The sequence below is a fragment of the Dermacentor albipictus genome, chromosome 10 (genome assembly GCF_038994185.2).
Source record: "Dermacentor albipictus isolate Rhodes 1998 colony chromosome 10, USDA_Dalb.pri_finalv2, whole genome shotgun sequence".
NCBI lineage: Eukaryota > Metazoa > Arthropoda > Arachnida > Ixodida > Ixodidae > Dermacentor > Dermacentor albipictus.
In genome coordinates this window covers 101,322,596-101,337,441 of record NC_091830.1, presented here as the reverse complement: position 1 = coordinate 101,337,441, position 14,846 = coordinate 101,322,596, and the positions used below count along the sequence as shown (strand labels likewise).

Below are 14,846 nucleotides of genomic sequence, written 5' to 3'. Positions count from 1 at the left end.
AAATATATAAAAAAAAGCATGTCATTGATTGTCATTCAAACCTCAAGAGCGCGTGGAGAAAGTGTTCCGGTTTACATTCGGCAAATCGAAATGAACGGCTAAAATTAACCTATCGTCTGGTTTCATGCGGGAGATCACGTGCGCACGCAAATTTCTTCGTACGGGAATTTTATGAAGTGAAGGCGGCTACAGATCATTTCCTTTGTCTAGTTCATGTTCGTAGGCGCAAATTGCAAACGTAATACTTGGAGGAACGTTTCCACTAATCTACAGGGGCTCTCTCATTTCTCCGATTGCTCGCAAACACATTGCATTGCTAGTCGTGACGTTTCACAGTGACGTTTCACCATGCCCGTCGAAGTTGATTACCAGTACCGCGCCAGCGTCGACCGGCCGGCGAAGCGACGAACTCAGCAGCGCATGCGCGAGGCCCTACAACACCCCAACCGAGCTACCCTGCTTATCGGAGAGAGCGAGTGCGCGTGAACGCGGGCTCGTCTGACGATCTGGATTAAAGAAAAAAAAAAAAGTGTGTCCGAGATATTGACGAAGACAAGTGGTCGCTGTCGCTCTGAATCTTAGCGCGTTATAGAAAACGTGGGATGGCGGTGCTTCCTCGAGGGTCTAAAAGTACAATCTTCGAACTAGCGCTCCCGGCGGAACGTGGAGCTAGCATCCTTCTTCTTGGAACGGTTTGCAATGGACTGCTTGAATGTGCCGACCACGAGTCACGGGTCGCGTATAGAGCCAACGTTTGGCAAGAACGCGTCTAGCACAACCGATCGCGGTTGCGATAACCCATCGTTGGTAGCGAAAAAAAGAAAGAAAGAAAAAAAAAAAACACCTACCCGCAGCTTGTAGCAGTAACCGTAAATGTGGTTCTAAATATAGGTTCGCTGGTCACTGAAACTTTCTCATAACGCACACCACTGTAGTCCAAAAAGAACAAAGCACGCACAATAGATATGATACAGCCGTCACCGCATGATTTCGCGTTTTCCTTATTGCATTACTTTCGTGGGCATGCGCGCTAGGGCCACGCAGGCCAGGAGGCAAGGGGAAAAAAAAAATAAGAAATGATACGCGATCCTCAGCATTGACTTGGCTGATGTGGCACTCGCATTTATGTTCTTTACCTTAGGCGAGCGCAACGCGCCAACTGAACTCCAATTTCCCATAACGGAAATTCGTATTTGGCCATTTGGTTGTATTTTTGGCTGATGTTCGCGTTTTTCGCCCGAGCATGCGCTTCACTGCGCCGCTCGTTGCCCCTTCAATGCGGCTTCACTGCCCTGCAGGCGTGTTCTGCGTCAAGCCGAACCACCAGGCAAAAAGCCTGGGCGCCGCCATCTTGTTGAGAGCGGCGCCGGGGACACAATCGCGCCTAGCTCATTGAGTTTTCCCCCAAAACTGAACGAAATAGCCTTATTTAAATGAGAAAGATGCCACGAGTGCCGCAACGAAGGACCTTAAGGATTACCGAAGGGTAACTGAGGGCGACGCGACGAGCTTTGGAAAGAAGAATGATGGGTGTAGCGCTACGGGGGATAAGAATAGAGCAGATTCGGGGGGTGAGCGAACAAACGCGAGCTAATGACACCTTAGTTTAAACCAAGAAAAAGAAATGGGCGTGCGCAGGGCATGCAATGTGGGGGGAAGATCATCAATTAAGGGTTACCGACTGAATTCCAAGAGAAGGGAAGCGTAGCACGGGGTGGCGGAAATTTAGGAGGGCAGATTAGATTAGGAAGGGCGCAGGCACTAGACGGCGACCGTGACCGGGCTTACACGTGACCGGGGTGCTTGGAGAATTATGGGAGAGGTCTTTGCCCTGCAGTGGTCGTAGCCAGCAGGATGATGATGACGAAAAGGTAGCAACAGGTATTCATAACATACAGGTTGGAAAGCTGAGGCACCTCTGAACCCTTGAATATATTTCGCCACACTTGGCCATACGACAAGTTTGTTTTCGAGGCGCTCGGTCCCACTGCAGCGAAAATGTTGCCGGAAATCGGGCACTCCATTTTTGTTTCATAGGGAACCTTTCTTCCACTAGGGCAGCGGATTTTCGCAGGGCGAGCTTGCTGTCGTTTACGGATCAAAGCGATAGTGAACTCCAAAATGCAGTGTTGGCTTTGAGTGGGACTTACATTGATTGCAAAACCCACGGCTAATCACCCTTCCCCCCCCAAGTAGCTCATTACAGCAGACAATCGTTCAGAAACACCGGCATCGTTGCGTATAGTATGGGAATGGTGCGTGTCACGTGAGTGCTCGCTTCGAGCTTGTGTTCTTCATTTTGATTGAATGAAGTCTCACCTAAGTGAGCGGGGGCCGATCCCGGAGGTAGTGCAATACCGGGCCGACCTGCGGCGGAGGTGAAGCAGGCTTCAAGCACTCCGCCAACTTCCAAAAATAGGTTTAATATCGTGGGTCCATATAGAACCCGTATCAGATATTAAGCTGATAAGAACAGAGTTTTTATTCATGCTAGTTACAGAACATCAAAAAATACAAGTTACAAAACCAAGGAGAAAACGAATAAAAGGTGTATAATCTAAAAACGCAAACAAATGGCTAAAAAAACTAGTTAGTGGTGTTAGTAATAAAAGACTAAAACTGTAAAGGTGTAAAACAGTGCAAAAAATGGCGCTTCTCTAAAAACATAAGATCATTAAGAGGTGCCGACATGGGCTCTAAAAATCTTTGTAGAGGCGCTTATTGTGTCACTGATGCACAGGCGTTTAAGTGTCCGTAGGTATGACCTACTGCACAGCCTGCGCATCACCCGGTCGTTCCCCACATCCCAGCTGCCAAGGCAGCCGACGACCACCGCGTCCACCGTCACACGCTGGAACCGCCGGAGGAGATGACGCTGTACAGGGGCGTACTTCTCCTCCTTAGCCTTCCGGGCGTCCTGGAACGCCTGCAGCCTGTTCTCGAAAGGGCAGCAGACGTCCAGGATGAGTGCCTCCTCTCCACGGGCCAGTACCAGGTCGGGCTTGAGTGATGTGTTGCCTACGACCTGGTTCTCCGCAATGACTGTAAACCGACCCAAAGCAGCCTTTTTTATTCTGGCGACGATGGTGTTATGGCGCTCCGTCATGGCCCGGCTCTGCCGCATGCAATGGCAAAGTACATGCGACAGTGTCTCCTCCCCATACCCGCAGCGTCTGCATCTTTTGTCCGCCGCGGGTGCCCAGAGTCTTGTGGCGTTGAGGGGGAGGAGATTTAGTCGGGCTCGATGAATGAAGCGCCAGTCGATGAAATGGGTGTAGCGGCCGGACCTCATGAAGTGTGAGTTTGCCGGGTCGGCCGCCACACACACCATCGCCTTGCCTTGGTTCGGTTTGTCTTGCAGAGATTGGTCCCTTTCGGTGGAGAGGAGCGCCCGGATGGTCTTGATCAGCTTGTGGCGGTTCCTCGCTGACACAGAGGCCTCCCCGCAGTTGATGCGGGCTCCATGCTCCAACAGCTCCCAGGCGACGGAGAGGCGACGGGAGGCTTTGCGGGCCTCCGTCCACACAGACTGGACCTGTGTGGACGTTTGCCGAAAGTCGCCCTCCGTCTCGCCTGAGAGGTAGGCCTCCATGTCCTCGGTGTTCGCGGGTCGTCTCAGCCGCCTTGACACTACGCCCTCGAGCTCTCCTGCTGCACGCTCCCGGACCTCCACGTCGGTCGACGTCAGTAGCTTGAAGGCTCCATCCACCCGACAGATGTCGCTGAGCTCCGCCGCAAGTGGGATCCCTGCACTGCCAGCCTGTGAGCTCCCGTACAAGTATTCATTGGAAGCTCTGGCTGGCACGTACAGGGTCTTCTTGATGAGCGGGCGGAGCTCTTCGTCCAGGCGTTGCCACTCTCCCTTGCTGGCAAGGCCCACCCGCATGGCAAAGTTGAGGGCTGGATACAAAAATGTTTTGATAGCATCCAGCCTCTGCCATGGGGCGAGCATAGAGGAGAGCAGCTTTCTGCCCAGGTGGATGGCCTCGTCGACCGTCGTCTCGTCCGGTAGCACCCTGAACCCCACTGGACGGCCCAGGAACTTGTGCCCCTGGAAGTCGCCAAGCGCCGGAATCGGGTCGCCACCCACGGTGAAAGAGGTGGGCCGTGTACCCACGGGGTGGCGACCAGACAGGTGTAGAGACCGGCACTTGGCGGCGTTGAGTCGCAGCCCGAGCCGGGCCGACAGGGCTGTTACACGGTCCAAGCGGCTCTGCAGGGTGGCGGGATCCGCGGCCAGCAGCGTCAGATCATCGGCGTAGGCAAGGATGTTGTGCTGCCTATCGCCTCCCTGTACTGCACGGATGACCGGGTCCACCACCAGGTTGAAAAGCAGGCCGCTCAGAGGACAGCCCTGTCTCAGCCCAGCTCCGATGGTGATTGGCTCCGTAATGCCAGCTGCTGCCACGACGCAGGTGGTGTTGGCGCGGTAGAGGTCTTCAACGATGGTAGCAAAGGCCTCCCCCGCGCCGGCGCCGCGGACAGCGTCGACGAGGGCCTGATGGGCGACCGAGCCGAAAGCGTTGGCAAAATCGAGGAACCCCACGCACAGCTCCCCACCTCCTGTCCTAGCATCATCCAGGCGTCCCTGCAGCACGAAGTTGTGTTCAAACACCCCATCGTGCGGCAGGAAGCCCTTCTGACACCTGGACAGTACCGCATGGTCGCCCAACCACCTCTGCAGCCGGGTGGTGAGACACCCGGCATACAGTTTGGCGATCGTGCGACCAAGGGCAATGGGTCGCCAGTTTGTGGGGTCCTCGCGGTCGCCCTTCTTGTATATCAGGATAGTCCTCGTCGACTTCCAGCTCAGGGGCGTGCGGCGGTATTGGAGGCATACGTTGTATACCGCCGCCAGGAACCTGCCCTCAGGGTCCACCTGCCTCCAGTGGTGGTACGTGAGGCGGTCCTCCCCTGGAGCTGTACTCTCGCATTTACGGAGCTTGGCTGCGACTTCTTCCGGTGTAAAGGGGCACAAGTCCAGTTCTTCGGTGGCTGGAAGCCTTGACCTCAGGATGCTGGTATCCACGGGTGTTGGTGACCAGAGGTTCGAGTAGTGGTCCTGCAGTGCGTGGGGGTCGATCGGACAGAGCTGGGACGGGCCTTCAGTGATTAGCCGCACTGCCCGGCGCCGGTTCCTTCTGTAGAGAGTTTGTATCTGCTGGGGGTTGTCGGGGTTCACCTCGCGCCTCCGTGATTGGCGCGAGTCCCCGACTGGCAGCCGCAGGTGTTTGGTTGCGGCTGCAATGGCACGGTCAAGGATGTTTTCGAACCGTGCCCACTCCCCAGCAGACTCAGGCAACCGGCTCAATGCCCGCAGCTCTGCCGTTTCGTCCGCTAAGGTCCACGCACTGCCCTCTGGCCGTGTGGTACCAGCATGTTCGTCCTGGGTCCCGAAGTCCTGGTTGCTTCCGTCATGGTCCTGCACCTCTGCCCTGCCCGGGGAGAGCTCCTGCATGGCCGCCGGCTCGTGAGCCTCGGAGACTGGTGCTCCCGGGCTGCCTCGGTTGGACGGCAGCGATGGTGTTGGAGAAGGGGAGGCCGAGGCCGCGGTCCGCCCTGACTGGTTTGGCGTCCGCGGAGAAGGTGCCTCGGCCATCTCGCCATCGCTGCTGTGTCCGGGTGTTCCCCGAGGTGCCACGGGAGACGGCTCCTGGTCGGCGGCCTGCCCGGTCGCCACTGCTGGTGTTCCAGGAGGGTCCCCAGCGGGACCCTCGGTGCTGTCCTGCTCTGCTGCGGTGGTGCTGTCGCTGTCCTGCTCCGACGCACCAGTGGCAGCACCCGCGGCGAGATCACGCCTGGCCGCCAGTGCCGCCTCCCTCCTGTGCCACTGCTCGTGGTTGCCCAAGCCCCTCCTTGTGGGGAAGGACATTGGGCAACTGCCACACTGGTGTGGCAGGGCAGCAGGGGGGGCGGCAGTCAAGTTGGCTGCAGCCAGGCAGGCGTGAGAGGCTGGTCGAAGCCCCAGTGTCTCGCCGCAGATGGTGCACACGTTGATGGTGCGCCGGATCCTGGTGCCGTGTTCGAGTTCCAGGTGCCGCTGGAGGGACTGCCGCCGCGCTGTCCATTTGGCCGCGGCATAGGCAGCTCGGCAGCCCTCTTCGCAGCACCGGACCGTTTGGGGCACGGGAAAGAACACCGTGAGGGTGCCATCCTCACGGGCCGGCTGGCGTTCCTGCCTAGGGGTGATGGGGTCGCCATCGTCTTCACTGGTGTCATGGGCCGTGCGGCCGTGGCCCCCAGAGTCCATTGTATGGTCTTACCTTCCGGACCCGGCGGCTCTCCTTAAAGGAGGCCAGGTCCGGAGGCTAGGGGGCCACCAGGGGTGGCAGCTAGTGGGCCGGGCCCATGACAGACGATGGCGAAGGCAGGGGCCAGCCGGTTGTGCCCCAGCACAGCACCAGTCGGGACGGCAGGACCAGCGGGCACCCCGCAGGCAGGCAGCACCAAGCAGTGGTCAGGCCGAGCGGGGCAGGAGTCTCCGGGGGGCGGCAGGCAGCGCCAGGCAGCGGCAGGACCAGGAAGCGGGCCGGTGTGGGTCGTCCAGGGGCCACCAGGTAGCAGCACGCGGGCTGTCCTGGAGGCAGTGCAGCAGGGAGCCGAGGGCCTGGAAAGATAGGGCTGGGATAGGGGAAAGACCTTGCTATGACCGGAGCAGGTAACCGGGCGCCTCTACAAAGATGAGTGTGTCAAAGGCCGGGCAAGCCAGCTGCAGTGACTACACTTTGATCTTAGCCAAAAGGCCGAGAAGCGATGTCTTTCACTTCACTCCATTGTACCACTGCCTTGCGGGTGCCCTGGCGACATTGGTAACCTCAGCAACAGCGTGGGCAATCTTATAAAACCCAGCCCGTCTAGAGACTCTATGCTCTCTATCTCGCGAATCAACTCGCGACGCCTCAGTCTTTCACTGTTAACGAAACGCCGTCGCGTAGAAACGAGACCCGAGCGCAAGCTTGTTTGCAAGGCAAAACCAACGAAGGCAACCTCGCAGAAAACGGAACAGGCGAGCGGAAAACACGCGCAAGGGGAATGTTTACTTCCGTCTGAATGCGACCGCTCAAGGCGGCTTTCTTTGAGGCCTTCGTTTCAAGCCCGTGCGCAAGTGTAATACACTACGCGCATTTCCCTCATTTCCTTTTATTTACCGCAAGGCCCACTGAAAGTTTTCATACGGCACAGGCCGGGACGGATTGCAACGTGTCGATTCGACCGCTAGAATTAGGTAGCGCGCCTCATGTACGAATGAAAGAGAATGGAAAAAAAAAAATAAATATAGAAAAGGCTGCGCACTCCTTCCAACCGGAAACATAGAGGGCAGGAAGATCGCCATGTGGAGCACAGGTGTTGTTAAAAAAAAAATAAAGAAAGAAAGAAATAGCGCTACCCCATCATCTTTACCGTGTGCGTGTATACACACACACGCACACATATGCACGCGCACGCACGCGCGCGCGCGCACGCACACACACACACACACACACACACACACACACACACACACATATACGCACACATGCTAGCATAGCTTAAGCACAGCTGGAAAGCTCAGCCTTGCGCAAGAAAAAAGGACCACGCCCTTTCTCAAGCCCCTTTGAAACTTTTAAATGAGAAACATGTGTACAGCGAGGTCGTTCGAAACTGGCGCGAAAACGCATCCGCGCCATCTGTGTGCGGAACGAGGAAAACCTACGGCCTTCGCCATACAGAAAGAAAGGTAGATGGCGCGAGCTAACGCTCCGTTGCATACTAAGAACGAGAGCTAGTGAATAATGGCAGAAACGTCTTGGGAAGAGAGAAAAAAACAACAACAACAAAAAAAAAAAAGAAAGACACGCAAGTTGTTGGCTCGCGCAAGCATTCTATTTTACAGCGAGTAAAGAGCATAGCAACTTCTCACAAGAGCAGCAAGAAAGACAAGAAGAACGTGAGAGAGGGGGAGAAACAGGCGCGTTTCTTTGGAATGCAGAGCATGCTGCACACACTATGAAGTGCCAAAGAGACGGGGAAAGCAGATGGCGCGATTGTGTATGTCCTCAAAGCTTGAAAACAATTTCTAAACTACAAGGTGTGCCGAAGTCCGCCTACTCTCATCAGGTTGCTCCCGCCTCCAATTGCATTTAAATTAAAATTACAGTCGCCTCAGGGGCAGAGAGAGAGAGAGAGAGAGAGAGAAAATGTGTACACTTGCTTCGCGCAGCTGCACCCGTTCAAATTTTACAGCAACAAGAGCACTCCCGCAGGCACAAAGTCCGCTGCCGCGTCCGCCGGGGCGGAATGCACTCGCTTCCGTAAATTGTCGTGCGGCAGACTGCTGCATCGTAGCACACCTGAAACCGCGCAGACGTCAGCGATCGCCGCGAGATCGCTGCGAGCGCTAAAGTCCGAAACCACGTCCGCCGGGGCGGCGGGAGCTCGATACCCCTTCACGAAACTTCTGCGTGTACACCGCCGCACGGCCACGGCGGAGTCGCTGGCATCCTGCGCGCAGTTGCATTGCGTCGCGCCGGGAATCGTTGAAGCCCCACGCAGACGTCGGCGTCGGCCCCGACCTGGCTGCGAGCGCTCGAAGAGACCAAGTCCGAAGCCACGTGAGCCGGGGCGGTGTGAGCGCGACTAAGTCCGGGACGACGTCAGCCGGGGCGGCGTGAGCGAGACTAAGTCCGAGACTACGTCAGCCGGGGCGGCGTGAGCGAGACCAAGTCCGAGACTACGTCAGCCGGGGCGTCGACTAAGTCCGAGACGACGTCAGCCGGGGCGTCGAGCACGCCGCGCGCGCTTTTCCCACTCTTACTCGAAAAATGGCGAAGGGGCCGCGCTAGCGTGCCTTGAATCGGTGAGCGGCGGTACCGCGGCGATCGCGAGAGCTCAAATCGGCCGTGCCAAGGCCAAATATTGGCGCTCGGCTCGGCGCAGTACGCCGCCTTGTCGCACGAGTACGGCCCCGTGGAGGTCTGGTCACTTATCGCTGCTCTTATAAGGGGCCGTACCGCCCTGGCCGACGTTGTACCGTAGTGCCGTTTTCGGCTTGCGCGTGTTCGTGGTGGTGTCCGCGCACCGCTCCGCACTCGAGAATCGTGCCCACGACGACGCGAGCGCTCGGAAGAGACGGAAGTCCGAAACCACGTGAGCCGGGGCGGTGTGAGCGCGACTAAGTCCGAGACGACGTCAGCCGGGGCGGCGTGAGCGAGACTAAGTCCGAGACTACGTCAGCCGGGGCGTCGAGCACGCCGCGCGCGCTTTTCGCACTCTTACTCGAAAAATGGCGAAGGGGCCGCGCTAGCGTGCCTTGAATCGGTGAGCGGCGGTACCGCGGCGATCGCGAGAGCTCAAATCGGCCGTGCCAAGGCCAAATATTAGCGCTCGGCTCGGCGCAGTACGCCGCCTTGTCGCACGAGTACGGCCCCGTGGAGGTCTGGTCACTTATCGCTGCTCATATAAGGGGCCGTACCGCCCTGGCCGACGTTGTACCGTAGTGCCGTTTTCGGCTTGCGCGTGTTCGTGGTGGTGTCCGCGCACCGCTCCGCACTCGAGAATCGTGCCCACGACGACGCGAGCGCTCGGAAGAGACGGAAGTCCGAAACCACGTGAGCCGGGGCGGTGTGAGCGCGACTAAGTCCGAGACGACGTCAGCCGGGGCGGCGTGAGCGAGACTAAGTCCGAGACTACGTCAGCCGGGGCGTCGAGCACGCCGCGCGCGCTTTTCGCACTCTTACTCGAAAAATGGCGAAGGGGCCGCGCTAGCGTGCCTTGAATCGGTGAGCGGCGGTACCGCGGCGATCGCGAGAGCTCAAATCGGCCGTGCCAAGGCCAAATATTGGCGCTCGGCTCGGCGCAGTACGCCGCCTTGTCGCACGAGTACGGCCCCGTGGAGGTCTGGTCACTTATCGCTGCTCATATAAGGGGCCGTACCGCCCTGGCCGACGTTGTACCGTAGTGCCGTTTTCGGCTTGCGCGTGTTCGTGGTGGTGTCCGCGCACCGCTCCGCACTCGAGAATCGTGCCCACGACGACGCGAGCGCTCGGAAGAGACGGAAGTCCGAAACCACGTGAGCCGGGGCGGTGTGAGCGCGACTAAGTCCGAGACGACGTCAGCCGGGGCGGCGTGAGCGAGACTAAGTCCGAGACTACGTCAGCCGGGGCGTCGAGCACGCCGCGCGCGCTTTTCGCACTCTTACTCGAAAAATGGCGAAGGGGCCGCGCTAGCGTGCCTTGAATCGGTGAGCGGCGGTACCGCGGCGATCGCGAGAGCTCAAATCGGCCGTGCCAAGGCCAAATATTGGCGCTCGGCTCGGCGCAGTACGCCGCCTTGTCGCACGAGTACGGCCCCGTGGAGGTCTGGTCACTTATCGCTGCTCATATAAGGGGCCGTACCGCCCTGGCCGACGTTGTACCGTAGTGCCGTTTTCGGCTTGCGCGTGTTCGTGGTGGTGTCCGCGCACCGCTCCGTATTCGAGAATCGTGCCCACGACGACGCGAGCGCTCGGAAGAGACAGAAGTCCGAAACCACCTGAGCCGGGCCGCGGCGGGAGCTCGACGCCCGTCACGCAACTTTGGCGTACAAGCCACCGCACGGCCGCGACTGAGTCGTCGTCACCGTCCGGCTGGCTGCACTATAGCACGCCGGGAACCGGGAAAGAACCGCGCAGAGGTCGTCGTTTTGCCGCGACGTTGGCGCGAGCGCGCGAAGAGACAAAGTCCGAAACGGCGTCAGCCGGGGTGTCGAGCACGCCGCCCGCGCCGGTCGCACTCGTGCTCGGAAACGGCGAAAGGGCCGCGCTAGCGTGTGGCCCCGTAGGGGCACAGAAAGGGGATTGTTCTGGAAACTGCGCTGTCCATAGGCGAGAGATTGCCGTTCGCGCATTCGGTCGACGCGCTGCGCTTTCACGACTTCGGCATTGCGCTGCCGACGTAAGCTTTCCATCTCGCTCGCGGCGCTGCGAGGCGGCACGATTTTCGCCAAACGCTCGTCGAAAGTGGCACGAGTACGGCCCCATGGAGATTTGGGAACTTATCGCTGCTATTATATGGGGGTCCCAGAGAGCAGTCGCCCCCAAAAGCGACCTGGGTGTTTGATATGCGGCGGGCTTCGTGCCCGTCAAGCGTGTCCCCGGTATCGCTCCCGTGGATCCCACAGCTGACGTCTGCAGCCTCATCCGCTTGATGCGTTAGGGGCTGGTTGTCGGACGACGCTTTCTCCACGATATCGAGTTGTGTTCCGCATCGTCCTCGGACGAGTCAAATGCGAAAGCGCCGAAGGCGCGGGCGTGACCCGTCGCCTGGCGGCTTTGCCGTCTCGGCTACGTTGCAAGTGTCGGTCGGTCCACCTGTGCTGCGGGCTCAAGAGAAACCGCAAGCCGTGATCGAGTCGACACAACCAGTCTATCGAGAATGTTGCGTGCTTCTTGCCGCGTGGCGATACCCGGCCCTTCGGGGAGGGCGCCGTAGCGAGCTCGAACGCCGTCGTCTCGGACTGTGCAAAGTGCTACTCTTTGCAAGAACGAAGCGTGCTGGGGCGCCTGAAGGTGGCCTCGGCATCGCAAAAACGGCGTCCGGCCTGCTTGACAGGCGGGACGCGCAGTTGAACGATTACCTGGTTGATCCTGCCAGTAATCATATGCTTGTCTCAAAGATTAAGCCATGCATGTCTAAGTACATGCCGAAATAAGGCGAAACCGCGAATGGCTCATTAAATCAGTTATGGTTCCTTAGATCGTTTCTTCCTACTTGGATAACTGTGGCAATTCTAGAGCTAATACATGCAGTGAGCCTGAAGCCCTTTGGGCGACGGGTGCTTTTATTAGACCAAGATCGATCGGGTTTCGGCCCGTATTGTGTGGTGACTCTGGATAACTTTGTGCTGATCGCATGGCCACGAGCCGGCGACGTTTCTTTCAAGTGTCTGCCTTATCAACTTTCGATGGTAGGTTACTTGCTTACCATGGTTGTTACGGGTAACGGAGAATCAGGGTTCGATTCCGGAGAGGGAGCCTGAGAAACGGCTACCACATCCAAGGAAGGCAGCAGGCGCGCAAATTACCCACTCCCGGCACGGGGAGGTAGTGACGAAAAATAACAATACGGGACTCTTTTGAGGCCCCGTAATTGAAATGAGTACACTCTAAATCCTTTAACGAGGATCAATTGGAGGGCAAGTCTGGTGCCAGCAGCCGCGGTAATTCCAGCTCCAATAGCGTATACTAAAGCTGCTGCGGTTAAAAAGCTCGTAGTTGGATCTCAGTTCCAGACGAGTAGTGCATCTACCCGATGCGACGGCTCGGACTGAACATCATGCCGGTCCTTTCTTGGTGCACTTCATTGTGTGCCTCGAGAAGGCCGGTGCTTTTACTTTGAAAAAATTAGAGTGCTCAACGCAGGCGAGTCGCCTGAATAAACTTGCATGGAATAATAGAACAAGACCTCGTTTCTGTTCTGTTGGTTTTTGGAATACGAGGTAATGATTAAGAGGGACAGACGGGGGCATTCGTATTGCGGCGCTAGAGGTGAAATTCTTGGACCGTCGCAAGACGAACTACTGCGAAAGCATTTGCCAAGAATGTTTTCTTTGATCAAGAACGAAAGTCAGAGGTTCGAAGGCGATCAGATACCGCCCTAGTTCTGACCATAAACGATGCCAACCAGCGATCCGCCTGAGTTACTCAAATGACTCGGCGGGCAGCTTCCGGGAAACCAAAGTGTTTGGGTTCCGGGGGAAGTATGGTTGCAAAGCTGAAACTTAAAGGAATTGACGGAAGGGCACCACCAGGAGTGGAGCCTGCGGCTTAATTTGACTCAACACGGGAAAACTTACCCGGCCCGGACACTGGGAGGATTGACAGATTGAGAGCTCTTTCTTGATTCGGTGGATGGTGGTGCATGGCCGTTCTTAGTTGGTGGAGCGATTTGTCTGGTTAATTCCGATAACGAACGAGACTCTAGCCTATTAAATAGGTGCGGGGTTCCCAGCACCTTACAACCTTCTTAGAGGGACAAGCGGCTCCTAGCCGCACGAAACAGAGCAATAACAGGTCTGTGATGCCCTTAGATGTCCGGGGCCGCACGCGCGCTACACAGAAGGAAGCAGCGTGTCTTTATCCCTGTCTGAAAAGACTGGGTAACCCGTGGAACTTCTTTCGTGATTGGGATAGGGGCTTGCAATTGTTCCCCTTGAACGAGGAATTCCCAGTAAGCGCGAGTCATAAGCTCGCGTTGATTACGTCCCTGCCCTTTGTACACACCGCCCGTCGCTACTACCGATTGAATGATTTAGTGAGGTCTTCGGACCGATGTCCGGCGCGGCCTTTCGGTTGCGCCGGTCTGTTGGAAAGATGACCAAACTTGATCATTTAGAGGAAGTAAAAGTCGTAACAAGGTTTCCGTAGGTGAACCTGCGGAAGGATCATTACCGGATTGTTCGAGGGTGACGAGCGCCATTGTTTCTACCCCGTGTGGGTGAAGCAGCTCGCTGCGCCCGACGCTTTCCGCCGCTGGCCCCGCTTGGACGCGGGGACGGCTATACCCGAACATGCCGGGGATTGCCCGAATTTCGAAGGGCGCCCCGTGCCAAATTTGTTGCGCCCAGTGGACGCCGGCTGCAACCTTGGACGGTTGGCTTGGCCGCGCCCGCGGGTAGAAACGGCGTAACGCACACTGGGTGGGCTTTCTGAAGTCCGCCTCGGCACTCTTGCGCGGAATGGGAGTAAGACGACCCGACCTGCTGCTCTTGCCCAGTACGAGGGGAACGGCGAAGCGTGCGGTCGGTCAAGGAACTGACGGTCGAGAGCTAATGCCGCTGCCGCTTAGTACACACGGAACCGTGGTGCGAGCGCTCTCCCGTCCTCCGCGGCAAACGCTGCCGAGTCTGAAAAGGCTGGCGGCTGCCGGTCGCTTCCTGCGGCGAGTGTGGAGTAACGACCCGACTTTGTTGCTGCCCAAGTACTAAAGGAACGGTGCGGCGCTCGGTCGGTCATGGAACCGGCGGTATTGAGGGTGCGGCTGCCAAGTACGGAAGGAACCGTGGCCTAAAGCACTCTCCCGTCCTCCGCGGCAAATTCCACCGCGCCCGAAAGGGCCGGAGGCTGCCGGTCGGCTCCCGCTCGTGACGCGCGAGGTGTCGAGTTCGCGGTTCAATGCGACGACGTCTGCAGGCTATTTGCCCGCCGCCGAGGGAAAGGCGGCGTTGCTGCGAAGTACCGAAGGAAACGCGGCTTTGCTACGTCGGAAGCGTTCTGCGGTTTGCGGACTTGTGCGCTTTGGGAAGGCGCCGCACGTCGAAAGAGGAAGTACGGACAGACGAGGGACTGTAATCCCGTATTCGAACGCACTTGCGGCCAGGCCCTTGCTGGCTTCGTCTTCCGCCTCAAGTAGACTTGTTGTGGCTCCGGCGCAGAGAGCCGTCCCTGGCACTGGCCGAGTGGCTTTGGAGAGCTGCGCGAGTACGCGCGCGCCAAGCTCTTGTCTTTCGTCTCGAGTAGGCTGTTGGATCAGCAGCGGTCATGCGGAAACGCGTGACCGCCGAACGAAAGAGCGAAACAGGAGTAGCGCACGCCGAAAGGCGCTCTTCGAAACCACACACAGGGAGACGCCACGTGCCTGAAACACTGGTTGTACTGTACTGAATTGAACAAACTATTTTTCACGACTCTAAGCGGTGGATCACTCGGTTCTCGGGTCGATGAAGAACGCAGCCAGCTGCGAGACTTGGTGTGAATTGCAGGACACACTGAGCACTGATTCTTTGAACGCACATTGCGGCCTTGGGTCTTCCCTTGGCTTCGTCTGTCTGAGGGTCGGATCACATATCAAGAGAGCCTTCGGCGCACAGGGAACGTGCGTCCGTCGACTCGT

At 57.8% G+C, this 14,846-nt stretch overlaps 3 non-coding genes across 3 annotated transcripts; 2 read left to right on the top strand and 1 right to left on the bottom strand.

Annotated features, from left to right (window-relative positions):
* Nucleotides 1-2,324: 2,324 nt before the first annotated feature.
* On the bottom strand, nucleotides 2,325-2,513 carry LOC139051149 (U2 spliceosomal RNA). The gene has a single exon (XR_011509271.1). It is a non-coding gene; the product is annotated as a U2 spliceosomal RNA (small nuclear RNA).
* Nucleotides 2,514-11,589: 9,076 nt separating this feature from the next.
* Nucleotides 11,590-13,404, top strand: LOC139051124 (small subunit ribosomal RNA). Its single transcript, XR_011509253.1, has one exon. It is a non-coding gene; the product is annotated as a small subunit ribosomal RNA (ribosomal RNA).
* A 1,234-nt stretch (nucleotides 13,405-14,638) lies between these two features.
* Nucleotides 14,639-14,791, top strand: LOC139051111 (5.8S ribosomal RNA). Its single transcript, XR_011509240.1, has one exon. It is a non-coding gene; the product is annotated as a 5.8S ribosomal RNA (ribosomal RNA).
* The last annotated feature ends 55 nt before the right edge of the window (nucleotides 14,792-14,846 follow it).